The 13846-nt window shown below is 37.3% G+C and overlaps 1 protein-coding gene and 1 long non-coding RNA gene across 2 annotated transcripts in view; one reads left to right on the top strand and one right to left on the bottom strand.

Moving 5' to 3' along the window:
• LOC125960739 (uncharacterized) overlaps positions 1-13846 on the top strand; it is a 38631-nt gene that overhangs the window by 706 nt on the left and 24079 nt on the right. The window lies entirely within an intron of this gene.
• EPB41L2 (erythrocyte membrane protein band 4.1 like 2) overlaps positions 5777-13846 on the bottom strand; it is a 266005-nt gene continuing 257935 nt past the window's right edge. The window contains exon 26 of the mRNA XM_033407295.2: positions 5777-6680. The gene's annotated coding sequence lies outside the window, so the exon portion shown is untranslated. The remainder of the gene's footprint in view (positions 6681-13846) is intronic.

The following is a 13846-nucleotide window of genomic DNA, read 5'->3' as shown; positions in this document are numbered from 1 at the left end:
TCTTTCTTTTTTGCCTTCCTTCCCTCCTTCCTTCCTTCCTTCCTCCCTCCCTCCCTCCTTTCTTTCTTTCTCTTTCTATCTTTCTTTCTTTCTTTCCTTCTACTTCTACTAATTCTTTGTTTCTACTTTTTCTCCCTTTTATTCTGAGCCGTGTGGATGAAAGGCTCTTAGTGCTGCAGCCAGGAGTCAGTGCTGTGCCTCTGAGGTGGGTGAGCCAAGTTCAGGACACTGGTCCACAAGAGATCTCCCACCTCCACATAATATCAAACGGCGAAAATCACCGAGAGATCTCCATCTCAACACCAGCACCCAGCTTCACTCAACGACCAGGAAGCTACAGTGCTGGACACCCTATGCCAAACAACTAGCAAGACAGGAACATAACCCCGCCCATTAGCAGAGAGGCTGCCTAAAATCATAATAAGTCCACAGACACCCCAAAATACACCACCAGACGTGGACCTGCCCACCAGAAAGACAAGATCCAGCCTCATCCACCAGAACACAGGCACTAGTCCCCTCCACCAGGAAGCCTACACAACCCACTGAACCAACCTTAGCCACTGGGGACAGACACCAAAAACAACGGGAACTACGAACCTGCAGCCTGCAAAAAGGAGACCCCAAACACAGTAAGATAAGCAAAATGAGAAGACAGAAAAACACACAGAAGATGAAGGAGCAAGATAAAAACCCACCAGACCTAACAAATGAAGAGGAAATAGGCAGTCTACCTGAAAAAGAATTCAGAATATTGATAGTAAAGATAATCCAAAATCTTGGAAATAGAATAGAAAAAATGCAAGAAACATTTAACAAGGACCTAGAAGAACTAAAGATGAAACAAGCAATGATGAACAACACAATAAGTGAAATTAAAAATATTCTAGATGGGATCAATAGCAGAATAAATGAGGCAGAAGAACGGATAAGTGACCTGGAAGATAAAATAGTGGAAATAACTACTGCAGAGCAGAATAAAGAATGAAGAGAACCGAGGACAGTCTCAGAGACCTCTGGGACAACATTAAACGCACCAACATTCGAATTATAGGGGTTCCAGAAGAAGAAGAGAAAAAGAAAGAAAATATTTGAGAAAATATTTGAAGAGATTATAGTTGAAAACTTCCCTAATATGGGAAAGGAAATAGTTAATCAAGTCCAGGAAGCACAGAAAGTCCCATACAGGATAAATCCAAGGAGAAATACACCAAGACACATATTAATCAAACTGTCAAACATTAAATACAAAGAAAACATATTAAAAGCAGCAAGGAGAAAAACAACGAATAACACACAAGGGAATCCCCATAAGGTTAACAGCTGATCTTTCAGCAGAAACTTCAAGCCAGAAGGGAGTGGCAGGACATATTTAAAGTGATGAAGGAGAAAAACCTGCAACCAAGATTACTCTACCCAGCAAGGATCTCATTCAGATTTGATGGAGAAATTAAAACCTTTACAGACAAGCAAAAGCTGAGAGAGTTCAGCACCACCAAACCAGCTTTACAACAAATGCTAAAGGAACTTCTCTAGGCAAGAAACACAAGAGAAGGAAAAGACCTACAATAACGAACCCAAAACAATTAAGAAAATGAGAATAGGAACATACATATCGATAATTACCTTAAATGTAAATGGACTAAATGCTCCCACCAAAAGACACAGACTGGCTGAATGGATACAAAAACAAGACCCATATATATGCTGTCTACAAGAGAGCCACTTCAGACCTAGAGACACATACAGACTGAAAGTAAGGAGATGGAAAAAGATATTCCATGCAAATGGAAACCAAAAGAAAGCTGGAGTAGCAATTCTCATATCAGACAAAATAGACTTTAAAATAAAGACTATTAGAAGAGATAAAGAAGGACACTACATAATGATCAAGGGATCGAGCCAAGAAGAAGATATAACAATTGTAAATATTTATGCACCCAACATAGGAGCACCTCAATACATAAGGCAAATACTAACAGCCATAAAAGGGGAAATTGACAGTAACACATTCATGGTAGGGGACTTTAACACCCCACTTTCACCAATGGACAGATCATCCGAAATGAAAATAAACAAGGAAACACAAGCTTTAAATGATACATTAAACACGATGGATTTAATTGATATTTATAGGACATTCCATCCAAAAACAACAGAATACACATTTTTCTCAAGTGCTCACGGAACATTCTCGAGGATAGATCATATCTTGGGTCACAAATCAAGCCTTGGCAAGTTTAAGAAAATTGAAATCATATCAAGTATCTTTTCTTACCACAACGCTATGAGACTAGATATCAATTACAGGAAAAGATCTGTAAAAAATACGAACACATGGAGGCTAAACAATACACTACTTAATAAGGAAGTGATCACTGAAGAAATCAAAGAGGAAATCAAAAAATACCTAGAAACAAATGACAATGGAGACACGACGACCCAACACCTATGGGATGCAGCAAAAGCAGTTCTAAGAGGGAAGTTTATAGCAATACAATCCTATATTAAGAAAGAACAAAAATCTCAAATAAACAACCTAACCTTACACCTAAAGCAATTAGAGAAAGAAGAACAAAAAAACTCAAAAGTTAGCAGAAGGAAAGAAATCATAAAGATCAGATCAGAAATAAATGAAAAAGAAATGAAGGAAACAATAGCAAAGATCAATAAAACTAAAAGCTGGCTCTTTGAGAAGATAAACAAAATTGATAAACCATTAGCCAGACTCATCAAGAAAAAAAGGGAGAAGACTCAAATCAATAGAATTAGAAATGAAAAAGGAGAAGTAACAACTGACACTGCAGAAATACAAAAGATCACAAGAGATTACTACAAGCAACTCTATGCCAATAAAATGGACAACATTGGAAGAAATGGACAAATTCTTAGAAAGGCACAACCTGCCAAGACTGAATCAGGAAGAAAGAGAAAATATGAACAGACCAATCACAAGCACTGAAATTGAAACTGTGATTTAAAATCTTCCAACAAACAAAAGCCCAGGACCAGCTGGCTTCACAGGCAAATTCTATCAAACATTTAGAGAAGAGCTAACACCTATCCTTCTCAAACTCTTCCAAAATATAGCAGAGGGAGGAACACTCCCAAACTCATTCTACGAGGCCACCATCACCTTCATACCAAAACCAGACAAGGATGTCACGACAAAATAAAACTCCAGGCCAATATCACTGAGGAACAAAGATGCAAAAATCGTAAACAAAATACTAGCAAACAGAATCCAACAGCACATTAAAAGGATCATACACCATGATCAAGTGGGGTTTATTCCAGGAATGCAAGGATTCTTCAATATACACAAATCAATCAACGTGATACACCATATTAACAAACTGAAGGAGAAAAACCATATGATCATCTCAATAGATACAGAGAAAGCTTTCAACAAAATTCAACACCCATTTATGATAAAAACCCTGCAGAAAGTAGGCATAGAGGGAACTTTCCTCAACATAATAAAGGCCATATATGACAAACCCACAGCCAACATCGTCCTCAATGATGAAAAACTGAAAGCATTTCCACTAAGATCAGGAACAAGACAAGGTTGCCCACTCTTACCACTCTTATTCAACATCGTTTTGGAAGTTTTAGCTACAGCAATCAGAGAAGAAAGGGAAATAAAAGGAATCCAAATCAGAAATGAAGAAGTAAAGCTGTCACTGTTTGCAGATGACATGATACTATACATAGAGAATCGTAAAGATGCTACCAGAAAACTACTAGAGCTAATCAATGAATTTGGTAAAGTAGCAGGATACAAAATTAATGCACAGAAATCTCTTGCATTCCTATACACTAATGATGAAAAATCTGAAAGTGAAATTAAGAAAACACGCCCATTTACCAATGCAACAAAAAGAATAAAATATCTAGGAATAAACCTACCTAAGGAGACAGAAGACCTGTATGCAGAAAACTATAAGACACTGATGAAAGAAATTAAAGATGATACAAATAGATGGAGAGATATACCATGTTCTTGGATTGGAAGAATCAACACTGTGAAAATGACTCTCCTACCCAAAGCAATCTACAGATTCAATGCAATCCCTATCAAACTACCACTGGCATTTTTCACAGAACTAGAAAAAAAAATTTCACAATTTGTATGGAAACACAAAAGAGCCTGAATAGCCAAAGCAATCTTGAGAACAAAAAATGGAGCTGGAGGAATCAGGCTCCCTGACTTCAGACTATACTACAAAGCTACAGTAATCAAGACAGTATGGTACTGGCACAAAAACAGAAAGATAGATCAATGGAACAGGATAGAAAGCCCAGAGATAAACCCATGCACATATGGTCACCTTATCTTTGATAAAGGAGGCAGGAATGTACAGTGGAGAAAGGACAGCCTCTTCAATAAGTGGTGCTGGGAAAACTGGACAGGTACATGTAAAAGTATGAGATTAGATCACTACCTAAGACCATACCCAAAAAGAAGCTCAAAATGGATTAAAGACCTAAATGTAAGGCCAGAAACTATCAAACTCTTAGAGGAAAACATAGGCAGAACACTCTGTGACATAAATCACAGCAAGATCCTTTTTGACCCACCTCCTAGAGAAATGGAAATAAAACCAAAAATAAACAAATGAGACCTAATGAAACTCCAAAGCTTTTGCACAGCAAAGGGAACCGTAAACAAGACCAGAAAACAACCCTCAGAATAGGAGAAAATATTTGCAAATGAAGCAACTGACAAAGGATTAATCTCCAAAATTTATAATCAGCTCATGCAGCTCAATAACAAAAAAACAAACAACCCAATCCAAAAATGGGCAGAAGACCTAAATAGACATTTCTCCAAAGAAGATATACAGACTGCCAACAAACACATGAAAGAATGCTCAAAATCATTAATCATTAAAGAAATGCAAATCAAAACTACAATGAGATATCATCTCACACCAGTCAGAATGGCCATCATCAAAAAATCTAGAAACAATAAATGCTGGAGAGGGTGTGGAGAAAAGGAAACACTCTTGCACTGCTGGTGGGAATGTGAATTGGTACAGCCACTATGGAGAACAGTATGGAGGTTCCTTAATAAACTACAAATAGATCTACCATATGACCCAGCAATCCCACTACTGGGCATATACCCTGAGAAAACCATAATTCAAAAAGAGTCATGTACCACAATGTTCATTGCAGCTCTATTTACAATAGCCCAGAGATGGAAACAACCTACGTGTCCATCATTGGGTGAAAGGATAAAGAAGATGTGGCACATATATACAATGGAATATTACTCAGCCATAAAAAGAAACGAAATTGAGCTATTTGTAATGAGGTGGATAGACCTAGAGTCTGTCATACAGAGTGAAGTCAGAAAGAGAAAGACAAATACCGTATGCTAACACATATATATGGAATTTAAGGAAAAAAATGTCATGAAGAACCTAGACGTAAGACAGGAATAAAGACACAGACCTACTAGAGAATTGACTTGAGGATATGGGGAGAGGGAAGGGTAAGTTGTGACAAAGAGAGAGAGAGGCATGGACATATATACACTACGAAACGTAAGGTAGATAGCTAGTGGGAAGCAGCCACATAGCACAGGGAGATCAGCTCGGTGCTTTGTGACTGCCTGGAGGGGTAGGGAGGGTGGGAGGGAGGGAGACGCAAGAGGGAAGAGATATGGGAACATATGTATATGTCTAACTGATTCACTTTGTTATAAAGCAGAAACTAACACACCACTGTAAAGCAATTATACTGCAATAAAGATGTAAAAGAAAAATATTTATAAAGCATGTTTATTCATCTCAAGGGGAAAACTTTCAAAGCAAAAGACGATTTAGGTATTTTTCTTTTTCAAAATGCAAATTCATCTTTTTCCTGGCTTTTTGTCCATGGATGGTCAGTACCTGATTCTTTTCTTAAAAATCAATAAAGCACAAGTTCATAGGATGATAAAGGTAGGCAATAAATTTAGAATGATCGTATTTCTACCTTTAAGAGTTTGGATCACAAGAAAATCAACCCATTAAACCTAAGATCAGAAGACGAATTAGCTCAGTACCTAAATATATGTTGGAACAAGATATTAGCTCTCTGATGAGACTGTTTTCAACTTGATCATCACTCTCTCTGATTTCCAGGCACCTCTTGATGTAGTAAACTGTGCACACGCTGTACATTATTCAAAATCGATGACCTGCATACGGGAATAAATATGGATTGGTGCATTACTTTTGTTCATTTCTTCTTCTGAGTCTCTTATCTCAGTGGACTTTCATCTAACCTAGGAAGACAAAGCTAAGAAAGTATCGACCTTTAGCTTCTTAATAAGTAACTGAAAAGCAAAGACAAATGCAATTAAATAATACATTTTCATTATTTAGACATCAGTATTCTCATGTGATCAACTTGAAATATGCAAAGTTTAACTTCAATCTGCCAGCTTTGAAATTTGTTGTAGGTTTTGAAGAATGCCTTTTACTTTATTTTATTTTACTTTGGTATTTGGGGTCTTTGATTTAACAGCAGTTACCCAATTGCCACCTCGTTTCTTTGATGCTGTAAATGCCCTGGTCTGAAGACTCAGCCCTCTTTTCTCTAACTCCTGAGACTTGCAAAGTCCTTGCCATCAGGCATCTTTTCATCTTCTCTCTGAACATCAGTCTCAATTGGAGAGTTCAACACTGTGTAATACAAAAGAGTCAATTAGTTGTTATTGGTATAGACACTTAATGCTTCAGCAACCCAGACCCGTGAAATGATTTCCCCAATATCCCCCAGCGGCTGCAGATCGAGGGATTGAACACAGCCTCTCTAATGGGGACAGCAACGCTATTTCCTCTTTGATGTAGATCTGTGATAAAAACAAAAACAGAAACAAAACAAGTCTTATGCAGAAATAGAAAAAAAAGCCCCTACACAAATGTAAAGAGAGCTCTAATAAAATTAAGGGCTACCATTTATTAAGCTGGCATTGCTCTAACCCCTTTGATAGATTGAATGGATGCATTGTAATCCACGTAGCAACCTTCTAAGAGAGGATCTATTCTTATCTCCATTCCACACATGAGGAGAGCAAGGCACTGAACACGCTGTTCAGTTGCACACAGCTAAAAAGGCAGCATCAAGAGCCTGGACTCCAAACCAGATCTGGCCCAGACCCCATCCTCTGAACCACTGAGTACACAACCTTCCCATGACTGGCCTTATACAAACATTTTTTTTTAATGTTAAGTCATACATTGTCAATGTTTCCCGAATCCCAAATGAAAACACATACCTGGTTAAGTGACTTTTTTTAATTTCTGGATTTGCTTGAATAAAAATGAGTTTACTTATATTTTTAAAAGCCATAAAAACTAAGTCGCTCAGTTACATGATTAATGAATCACCTTAACTTGAAATGAATCAAGTAACATGAAAAGTTAAATGTCTGGTTGTCAGAGTCCAATGAAGGCATAAATTTGTAAATTAAAATGTATGTCAGCAATATAGCCCTAAATTTTGTTCACGGTTGGCCTTCTTCCCTTTTTTTGAAAAAAAAAATAGGTCAAGCATGTTATCAGCGGGCATGTCTAAGTTTAAAGCATCTCAGTGCATTTGCCCCCTTTCTATTAGACCCAATTAAGTGCTAACCTCTTCATTGTCCATCATTTTCTCTGCCCCTGGCTTAGTCACTTAATGGCTCTGATCCTTAGTACCTGTAGGGTTGTGGAACAGCTCTGAGATAATGTGTGTAAAGGGCTCAGACTGTACCTGCATAACAAATCTCAGTTATTATCAATGTTGTCATTTTCATGATTAATAATGCTTCTCTCTAGATGATATGTGGAATTTTTCTGCTCTGTTTGCCTCCCTTCTTACTTCTCCTGGCATCTGCACCTCCCACTCCCTTCCTCTGAAGGATTCTCCCCAGCTCTGCAGGGTTTGGAGGGGCTGTCAGTCACAATGCCCACTCATGCTGGCTACAAGGGTGGGCTATGATTCATAGTGATCCAGTTGAAGGCTTACCTGGAATTCCCAAATGGGAGCTGAAGCCAAGTTCTTCTTTTACTTTGAATTAAAAGCTCTAAGGATGTAACTACAAAGCTGTCTAGGGTCACATTCATGTGACATACCTGTAAAGGAGCCAGAGAGACTCTGAAGCCAATACATGGGCAGCTAAGCAAAGGGAAAATATACCTGAGTCCAGTTTAACCCTCAACCTTCCAGGTACAATAATCAATATTGCCCTATTTATATTCAGTTTTCAGAAACTTGCAATTGAAAAACTCCTGGCCGAATATATTATTCATGCCTTCACTCATTCTTTCTTGCATGTATTTGTCAGATGTTTATCAGATGTCTACCACATGTTGGATTTAAACGGAAAATCATATATCCTGTTCGTTTTTTATTTATATTTATATATTTATTTGTATATAAATATTTTAAATTAATTAATTAAAATATTTTAAATAAATATTTTGTTTATATTTATATATTTATAAGAACCTGAGCAGTTGGACAGTTTTCAGAGGAAAGTTACAATTCTGGGTCTGTTTGAATTTTTTTAAGGTCTTAGGCTTTAGGGATGGTTTATGGCTTTCTGAAGCAGGGCTCTGAGCCTCAGTTCCATGTTGAAAGTAGGACCCTAAAGGCCAGGCTACCCTATCTCTCCTTTTTTAAAAATCTGAGTCCAAAAGTAATATATATTATTTTTTAGAATACAGAAAGTACAGGAAAACACAAATAAGAAAATAAAAACCATCTATAGACTAACCACCAAGAAGTAACCTCTGTTAATATATTGGTATATCTGTTTCCAGTAAGGAAATGTTTGCTTATTTTGTGAACAAATTCATGGGTCGGTATGTTGGAATTATTTTGCCCCATCAAGATATTCTATTCATTTTCTTCCCTCTTCTGTCACAATGAAATTAGATGGCTGTTTAGGGTATAATAAAAACGCTTCAACTTGATAATCAGGGCAGCAGTTAGCTGTGCCTTCCCATTAGGGGACCAAGTCCTGCCTAACTGACAACCGTCCGCGGTCAGTTGGCTGTCTTCAGCAGGAGATAATTAGAAAAGCTGCCTGCAGCTGCCACTCGGGTGGCGAAGCATGAACTGGATGACACATGTGAAAATTTGTCCATCCTGGGAGGCCAAAGAGGAGGCAGCAGAAACCTGGAACATCTAAGTTTTGAGGCTTAGTGAGAGCTCCAGCATCCTCTCCCCACATACAGAGAACACCAGTGGACCCGTTAGTCTGCCCATAAATGAGCTCCATAGAAACTGAGCCATTAGTTTCCTCATAGGATTTAAGGTCACCCAGTCCTGGCTGATGTTTTGACAAACTGTACAACTCATTGCAGGAAAAAAAGTGAACTTTCCCCTCCAGCTTAGGGATGAGTGGAATCTGTGACACCACATTCACCCAGATCCTCCTCAGAAGAGGCCTTGCTTCTCCAGAAGCATCAAGGGTGGATATGACCAGCCCGTTGCAGGTTTGGACTAATTCGCAGACAGAGTGCACAACTTCCCCTTTCACATGGCATCCTTAGTCCTCAAGTGCTCATCCCAGTGAGGTATTCCTCATAGTGAAATGAGCAGGCTCTACAGGTAGGTCCCTGGGTTCAAATTCCTGAAGCTGCTACTAATTTGATCCACTTTCTCTTTTGTTAATATTAAAAGAGCTCATACTATAAAGCTTTTATTATAGTACCTGGCACATAATAAGTGCTCAAGCAATGTTAACTGTTCTCACTATTTATCCAGCAACTATCACCATGTTTAGAAGTATATATTATGAAGAATTTGATGTTTTTAAAACAAAGTACAAAATTAAAATGAACAGAAAGATATAGGATTTTCTCCTTAGGTAGTGGAAGAACTATTCTTATGATCCTATTGATAATATTCATTTCCTTAAAGAAATTACAGCTAAAGTTCTGTCTGAATTATCACAAATTCTGAAGTGATGGTATCTTAATTATTGATTCTGAACCTCTTTCTTAATGCTTATCTTTCACACTCATATAATGTTATCATGAAGTCTTCTGACTCTGGTAATGGTAGTATCTTCTTTCAGACTAACCGTCCTACCAACTACATTATATATATATATATATATATATATATATATATACACACACACACACACACACACACACACACACACACACACACACACACATATATTACATATTCTAGACAAAATGTAAAGAGCAAACATTTAAAGTCACTGGAGAGTGACCCAAAGGAGGCAGAATTGGGAAGGCATTCAACGCTTAAAAGAGGCAACTAAAGTGAGTGAGACCCACGTTATTCTTTTCTTTCTGGTGGGCACACTCTGATCCTGGGCATGGAAGATAAACTCCAGTAGAGAGCCTTAATATTGCTAGCCTGAGTATTTGTGGACTACCATAGTAGCTAGAAATTGTAAGAAATCTCAGAAGGGAGTCACAATAGTGGGAGCCCCCAAATCTGTGCATTAACTACCCCCAAGTCCTCTGTTAACCTTTGAACTATACTTGTGCAGGGTAAGATTCTAAGGGCTCAGGAGGGAAGTGATAGCTGGAAAGCTGAAAGGCCTGTGCATAGATTTCAGTGGCCACTCACCACAGGGGATACAGAGTTTGAAGTTCAAGACCCATCAAATTAGAAGGATTTGGTAAATGTCTTTGGCGTCAATTAAAACTCCAGAATGGCCATGCCCTAGGGACAAAGATTTCTTCTCAATTTCTAAAATGAAAGAACCTAGATGCAAAAGCCACATATTTTATGATTCTATTTATATGAATGGTTAGAGAAAGTAAGTTTATAAACACAGAAAGCAGATCAGTGGTTGCCTAGGGCTGGGGGAGAGAGTGGGGATTAACTGCAAGCAGGCATAAGGGAGTTTTTGGAGTGATGGAAATGTTCTAAAACTGAGCTGGGGATAAACAAAATGGGGTATATATACACAATGCAATATTATTTAGCCTCAAAAAAAAGGAAAGTCTGACACATGCTACAACATAGATGAAACTTGAAGGCATTAGTATATTAAGTGAAACAAGCCAGTCACAAAAGGACAAATACTATATGATTCAACTTATATAGGTACCTAGTGCAGTCAAATTCACAGAGACAGAAAGTAGAATGGTGGTTTTCGTGGCTATAAAGAACAGGGAATGGGTAGTTATTGTTTAACAGGCATAGAGTTTCAGTTTAGCAAAATACAAAGGAGTTCTGGAGATGGCTGCAGTAATGGTTGCCCAACAGTGTGAATTACTTAATGCCAATGAACTATACATTTAAAAATAGTTAAAATTTTATTTTATCTGTATTTTACAATTTAAAAACACTGTATTGTGATTATAGTTGCACAACTCTATAAATTTACCAAAAATCATTGAATTATATACTCACAATGGGTGAATGTTACGGTATGTAAACTGTGCTCCAACTAAGCTATTAAAAAGACCCTGAAAGAAAAATAAAGACCTTATCCCCAGGCTGAGAGATTTGCCTTAGGAATAATGACAAAACTAAAACAAACCTACTCTGAGAAAGACTAGAACCAAGATTTCCCAGGCTCAAGGTGACCTTCCTGCAGTACAACTACCTGTTAGAACAAAATTACACACTCTTCAGAGGAAGATAACAGAATTCCCCACTGTCTATAATTTATTATTACTGTAGCAAGTATGTATGCAATTCAATCTCACTACATGTGGGAAAAATAGAAAAATGTGACTCATAGTCAAGAAAAAAAGTTAGTTAATAAAAACAGGCCAGGAGATGGTCCAGATGTTGGAATTAGAAGAAAGAGACTTTGAAATCACTAAAAATATTTAAGGACTCTACAGGAAAAGATTAGTAGGAGAGATGAGAAGACACAGAATTTTAGAAGCTATATAGAATCTGTAGAAAATTTGAGAAAGAAAAGAACCAAATGAAAATATTAGAACTAAAAAATATAATATCTGAAATAAAAAATTCAGTGGATCGCTCTAAAAGAAGATTGGCCATAAGAGAGAAAATAATTGATGAATTTGAATGCAGCTCAATAGAAGTCATCCAAACAGAAGTGCAGAAAAAGAACATATTTTAAAAAAATAAACAGAACATGAATTATCTGTGGAATAGCATAAAGCAGCCTAAGACACATGTCATTGCAGTCCCGGAAGGAAAGAAGAGAAAGCACTGGGCAGAAAATAGAGTTAAAGAAATAAGGACCAAAATTTTTCTAAAGTTGTTCTCAACCCACAGATCCAGGAAGCTCAGTGAAACCCAAGCAGGATTAAAAACAAATAAAACCACACCTGGTAACCTCAAAGGAAAGTTCTAAAAACAAAAGATGAAAGAAAAACCTTTAAAGCAACCAGAGTTTAAAAAGACTCATCCCATAAAGGGAACAAGAACAACAATTAGGGCTTTTATCAAAAAGAATAGAATTCAGAAGACAATGGAACCACATCTTTAAAAAACTGAAAAAGAAAAAAAAACTGTCAAACATTCTATACCTAGCAAAAACATCTTTCAAAAATGGAGGTGAGTCTATACTACAAAGCTACAGTAATCAAGACAGTATGGTACTGGCACAAAAACAGAAAGATAGATCAATGGAACAGGATAGAAACCCAGAGATAAACCCACACACATATGGTCACCTTATCTTTGATAAAGGAGGAAGGAATATACAGTGGAGAAAAGACAGCCTCTTCAATAAGTGGTGCTGGGAAAACTGGACAGCTACATGTAAAACTATGAAATTAGAACACTCCGTAACACCATACCCCAAAATAAACTCAAAATGGATTAAAGACCTAAATGTAAGGCCAGACACTATAAAACTCTTAGAGGAAAACATAGGCAGAACACTCTATGACATAAATCACAGCAAGATCCTTTTTGACCCACCTCCTAGAGGAATGGAAATAAAAACAAAAATAAGCAAATGGGACCTAATGAAACTTAAAAGCTTTTCCACAGCAAAGGAAGCCATAAACAAGACCAAAAGACAACCCTGAGAATGGGAGAAAATATTTGCAAATGAAGCAACTGACAAAGAATTAATCTCCAAAATATACAAGCAGCTCAATATCAAATAAACAAACAACCCAATCCAAAACTGGGCAGAAGACCTAAATAGACATTTCTCCAAAGAAGATATACAGATTGCCAACAAACACATGAAAGGATGCTCAACATCACTAATCATTAGAGAAATGCAAATCAAAACTACAATGAGATATCATCTCACACCGGTCAGAATGGCCATCATCAAAAAATCTACAAACAATAAATGCTGGAGAGGGTGTGGAGAAAAGAGAACTCTTTGCACTGCTGGTGGGAATATAAATTGATACAGCCACTATGGAGAACAGTATGGAGGTTCCTTAAAAAACTAAAAATAGAACTACCATACGACCAGCAATTCCACTACTGGGCATATACCCTGAGAAAACCATAATTCAAAAAGAGTCATGTACCAAAATGTTCATTGCAGCTCTATTTACAATAGCCAGGACATGGAAGCAACCTAAGTGTCCATCGACAGATGAAGGGATAAAGAAGATGTGGCACATATATACAATGGAATATTACTCAGCCATAGAAAGAAACAAAATTGAGTTATTTGTAGTGAGGTGGATGGACCTAGAGACTGTCATACAGAGTGAAGTAAGTCAGAAAGAGAAAAACAAATATCATATGCTAAGACATATATATGGAATCTAAAAAAAAAAAGTTTCTGAAGAACTTAGGGGCAGGACAGAAATAAAGACACAGACGTAGAGAATGGACTTGAGAACACGGGGCAGGGGAAGGGTAAGCTGAGACGAAGTGAGAGAGAAGCATGGACATATATACACTACCAAATGTA

The sequence above is a fragment of the Orcinus orca genome, chromosome 12, assembly GCF_937001465.1.
Source record: "Orcinus orca chromosome 12, mOrcOrc1.1, whole genome shotgun sequence".
NCBI lineage: Eukaryota > Metazoa > Chordata > Mammalia > Artiodactyla > Delphinidae > Orcinus > Orcinus orca.
The sequence above is the reverse complement of the archived record's forward strand: the minus strand, read 5'-3'. Positions and strand labels throughout refer to the sequence as shown.